Here is a 6000-nt window from a genome sequence, read left to right as displayed (position 1 = left end):
TTAATAAGTGATTAATTTTTACACATTAAAGAGTAATATAACCTGACGCTTTGGGAGAGCTATTTGACTTTTGTGTTTGGCATTCTGATAAAATTATTTACGTTTTATTTTATAATTAAGGTATTCTATCAACACACATAATATATCAATAAGTTATAATAAAAAGATGGATACCCTCATTTTTGCTGAGTATACCATTAAAATTAGGAATGTTATGTATTCATGTTTTAAATATATTCATATTTGCAAAAAAAATTGACACTGCTAGTCTAAGAACACCAGTAATGATCTTTCATATACATGATATAACCAACATTTTTGTTTATTTTGAAATGCTGCATGGCACATGTTGATGTGTCTCCATCAGGGAAATAGATGTATGTTAGTGTGTAATTATTTATTTAAAATAAATGATTTACTAATTTACACAAATAATACATATACTATAGAGAAGCGTTTGCTTCTGCAAGGCCAAAAAAACCCGGGCCTACACACTATAACTTTTATACCCTTTTTCTGAATCAGACATTTTTGTGTCGGAAGTGTAAGTTAAACAAAAAAGTAAATGTTCTTTGGATACACGTGAAAATGCATCATCAGCACTCAATTGTTAACAAAAAGTTAATAAAGCTTAACCAGCTATGCCCTTTCCTTTACTTAAACATATTGTTAATCTACCTTACGCATATAGTTTTGGTGCATTTATTACAAAAATGATTTTTTTTTTTTACTGATATTACATTGTTGAATTTAATTTTCTAAGGCATCGTTTATTTGCATGTATGTCTTGAATTGTGTTGCAATTCGTGACCTTGCAATAAATAAATATTTTCACACTATTGGCAAAATGATTCACATTTAAATATAAAAGAAAGGGAACAAAGAATATATGTCTAATGTCAAAAATATAACAAGCAATGAAACTAATAAATATTCAAACCAACAGTTTAGAAAAATAACCTTTATTTATATCAGATTAAAATCTTGTTCACTTATTAATGTATAAGTAATATGAATGTGTTAATTTAATAAAAACATATTATCGAATAACAATCAGTACACAGTTTTCAAGTTGTTTCATGCTTATCGGTGGTTTATTGAAACACAACCATGGATTATATCCAGTTAATACACATATTACTATAAATAGTAACATTTTACTACAGAAATTCGTTCTCGCAATAATGAAAATCGTCACCGCCCTTGAGATTATCACGGCACGTCAGGGCTAAAGCCCTCAGGCAATTATTACTTCCATTGGTGGAATTATCAACCTTAAGCCATGGTCAACCATGTATTAGTCTATAAATAAAGTCAACATTTTAATATGATTTTTGGTCTTTTTCTTATTTCAACCTGTTTGACTGTGAAAAAAACATCATAAACGCACATCAATGACGTTCATTAAAACCATGAAATGCAAATAAAAATGTTTATTTAGTGTAAGATGTCAATATATTTCATATTGTCAACAACAAGCGTACATATTTTACTCGTGGTAAACGTTATGCATACATTTCATATATTGTATAATTTTACGACATTGTTTAATTTACAGCTTCAATGAAAACGTCAGTTAAGCAGCATGTAAAGGTGTACACTTGCAGCCAATTGTAAACTGGTTAATTTTTTGGTTTGGCCAAAACGATTACCGATTGGTCGATATTTTATTCAATAATTGTTGATGACCATTTTAAATGCTTTTTTGTGGAAACTATCCAATAAATAACTTTAAGATATCTTATCCAGTTTTATACAATTAGCTGCTAGGGATTTGCGAGTGGCTGAAGGTTATTCACATATATGTAAATCAAACGTTTCAATGGGCTTTGAATTTGACATTTACTAAAGCCATGCTTTTGATATGGTGAGTTTAGCTGAAACCCGTTGAAAAGAGTGTCATTGATTGGATAAAAAGTTTATATATTATTCAGAGCAAAAAATATTTTCAAATAAACTGTTAAGATGATATAGCGTCGATTCACAAACAATAGACATGTAAAAGCTGAAAAACAAACAGCACTTCTAAGAAATTAAAAGAAAGAAAATAAAATAAATAAAACTAGTGTCTTGTTGAAAAAGTAATAATCCCCTGCCCCTTAAATTAGAATCCATCGCGGGAAAAAATGACTCCCTCTTCCCCACCTAGAAATATGACCTAAGGTCATAACTAGAATCTTCCTATCACAAGCTTTGAATATGGTTTATTTCATAACAAAAACTGATAGAGAATTTGTACATGTAAAATGTTTGAAACTGTATATGTAAATTTAAATGTCATAAGCCATTTGCAGTTTTTCTTATGTCTCATATTACGAAATTTAAATAAAATATGTCTACATCCAAAGAAAAGAATATGCGTTTATTTAGACTTATAAATAGGTTCATCGTCTAATCATATATAATTATTTTATATATGTCATATGTATGTACATTGTAAGTGCTGAAAATAAAACATATTGTAAGTGCAGAAAAGCATACAGTTTGTTTTACATCAAAAAGTATAAACTGGAGTTTTGTTGTATGAGATATAAATATAGGTATGTGTATAATGCAATAATGTTGCAGTAAGGGAAACAATATGGACACCAGGATGAAAATAATTAAGATGAATGATTAAAAATAGCTTTGCGAAAACACAGTGATTCTTTAACATAATAACAGAGTCCAATCAGTTCATACAATATTTATATATATATACATGATGCCTAAACCGAAACTTCATGTGCACGTGCATTAACACTTTAATTAAAAATGTTCTAAGGAATAACATTATTCGGTTATGTTCATGTCATGTCTTAATAAAGAAAACGTTACATACTTTTCCTAAAACAAGTTAACATTTCGGCAAACTTCTAAAGAAAGATACTCTGAAAGGAGATTTGAGTTACTCTTGCAAATTTCCGTTTTAAATTCGTTTTCATTAACTTTAAGGGGCGATTGTTCAGAACTTGTTTCAGTTAACAACTTGACTGACGACATCGTTGTAAAGTTAAGTGGTCTCAAAAATAGTTAGGAACACTGCGAATCACAACTGTATCAATTGGTCATTGTAGTCGGTTACAATTGGAAAGGTAACAACGATGTCGTCAATCTCGTTGTTAACGTTAGCAAAGTTCTGAGCAATTGGACCAAAATGTAGTCATAATTTAACGATGTCAAATTTAACACATTGAAGTCTATTTAAATAACTTGTATATTATTTAAATAAGAAATCAAATATCTTTAATGTAAAACAAAATTACTAAACACCTAAAATTCGCAAGGAAAAGTTTTAAAATAGAAATACTTTTTTAACGCTTATTCGTTATCCTACATTTTGCTAAACATAACTGCAAAATACGCTTGATATCTATCAGATGTATGTACATGTCATATAACAACAATGTCTTTTCAATTTGAATCATTACTGTCATTTAATCGCTTTAATATGATTTAATACCTATTTTTTACTACCAATGACAGACAAATCATGAATGATGTAGAAACCCTGTCAGTTGGCATTAAATACCGTAAGTGAGTCAGTATAGAGTGTCCCGACATCTATGGTAAGTGTGTAAGGACAAAATGCTACCGAGAAGGGATTGCTCACTACGTTATTGCGTCCAAGTATTTCCGCCACCTTACCGTCCCTCTCCGTCAATAGCATCACGTTGTGGCTGCCTCCGCCACACACGAGCAGCTGACACGGACCTACCTCCACCACGGAATCGGGATATTCGAGTTCCTTGTTACTGTACTCTCGGAGGTCCTTCCCGTCTAATGACAGCTGAAAGACGGTGTTTTGATCTTGGTCAGATACGTACAAGGTCGGTGGTGTGGAAGCTGACACAGTCAGATAATGCGGATTTCGGAAAAAAATGTCTTTCACTATCTGTTTTGAATGTACTTATAATATGCCCATCCAATGTTATCACGTCAATACGCGGGTTATATGCGTAAGAAACGTATAATCTATTGTTGTACCACGCAATACCACGACACCTAGATGATACCTTAATATTCTTGCCACATGATAACTGCCCTCCTTTTGTAGACAGCAGCTGTATTATTAATTTATCCGAGAGAGTGACGGCGGCCTGATCATCAGGGAGCACACAGACGTCCCAGGCCCCTCCTGGTAGTTAGAGGCGGGACATAACGGTGCGGGTGGTTACGTTCATTAACTTGACACAGTCGTTTTCTAAATCAGTCAGAATGAAGAGACTGGGAGACAGCACGGCGGAAGCGCTGATCCAGCAGGTTTTCTTGTCCTTTGGCGTTCTGACCGGGATATGCGCCCCCTTCGTCCAAGTGACAGTAGAGAGGTCAGGAACTGGAACTAAAAACACATTAAATGAATCAACATGTGTTTATTTAATTCTGATGGATTAACATAAAACAACATTTCGAATTTGTTAAAATAACAACTACAATACGCAGTATTTTTAAGAAGTAAAATTAATTTAGATTAAACAAACAAAAAAGGACACCAGGTAATAAATATAAATTATAAAAAAGAATTAATGTTTTTTTAAGTGTAAAATAGCAATATATTTCACCGACTGAGCACTTATGCAAATCATTTAGTTTAATCAATTTAACCCAGAAGCCTTTGCGTGCACATAAACACAAACACCAAAATTTACCCGTAATATTTACAGTTGATATTCGAGATACAACAATATTAGAAAGGCAATTGGTTTAAAAACATAAAAATATCTGTCGAAAATCGTCATAAATTTAGATATATATATAGGTTATATGTATAATCATATATATTTAATATAGATTTTTCACAGTGGTCAATACAACGCATCTTAAACTCAGCGCAAGGGCAAGCTCCATCTCGTGGATATATTTGCATCGGCGACAAATGTCAGGAAACATTGTGTACGCATCACTAAAATAAGCCATTATTTCTAATACCCCTGAACACACGTTGACAATTGTCTTTGAAATAAGATATTGAACATATTTTGTTTCTAATTTCAAGTTCATATTATTGATTGAAAAGTAGGGCTTTGTTTGTATTTTACTGACAGTACGTATTGCTTCTTCAGACAAAACGTGAATTGACAATACACCCAGTAGCTATGGATGTAATGATATATTTCGAGCTTTACCAAATGGGAAACACAGACGGGCGTACTATGTTTATTTGCAGTGTAATTGCAACCAGACTGGTTCACCTTATTGACCAGCAGAAACTGATTGATGATAAACAAACTTGTATTAAAACGTTTTACATAAGTAATAAACTGGTGTTATATAATTAAACTATTGTTTTGGATAACCATTTTGATAAAACAACAACATAATATAACTTATAATATCATAAGACACTTAGGCAAAATCATTAAGAGATTACCTTGACTGATAGTAAAATAATTGCAATGCATTTCTTTACGGTAAGGTAACTATTATACATACTATCCAAATATCCGGCCATGTCCAGCGTTCCAATGCCTGTTTTTGATCGCAGTAGCCGCTCTGTGTCCGCGTCCTTAGTAAACCGGTACTTCCGGGCCTTCATCCTACCAGCCATCTTCCAAAACTCGTCACGAAACACTCGTAGCTCCTTCTGGGCTCGCCTTGCCGTCACGTACCGCTGATTCATCGATACTTCGCCGGAAGTAAGTTCCATCCTCATGACTTCAAGACCGGTTTTTATCAACTCAAAATTGGACTGTATGTTATGCAGCATGTTTTCATCCTCGGTCTTCACTTTCTGGAGGATGCCGAGCAAATCCTTCTCGCGGCGGTCCAGGTAGGTGTTGATTTCTGCTCGGAACTTCCTCAGTCTGTCCATTTCATCCTTTGTATGGTTTTCAATCTCGTCAGGAAGTCCCTTGACATTACTTATGTAAACGGATAGAAGATCTTCAGCCCATTTAATCGATTGTTCCACCTCTTTGGAATCATTTCCAGTGACAAATTCTTGAGTAACATCAACGATGTAGTCAGCTTTACAGCTACGATAGTCGAGTACAATACAGTCACCACAGCCAAGTACTCCGT

Source organism: Mya arenaria, chromosome 12 (assembly GCF_026914265.1).
Source record: "Mya arenaria isolate MELC-2E11 chromosome 12, ASM2691426v1".
Classification (NCBI taxonomy): Eukaryota; Metazoa; Mollusca; class Bivalvia; order Myida; family Myidae; genus Mya; species Mya arenaria.
Note: the sequence above shows the minus strand (reverse complement) of the source record.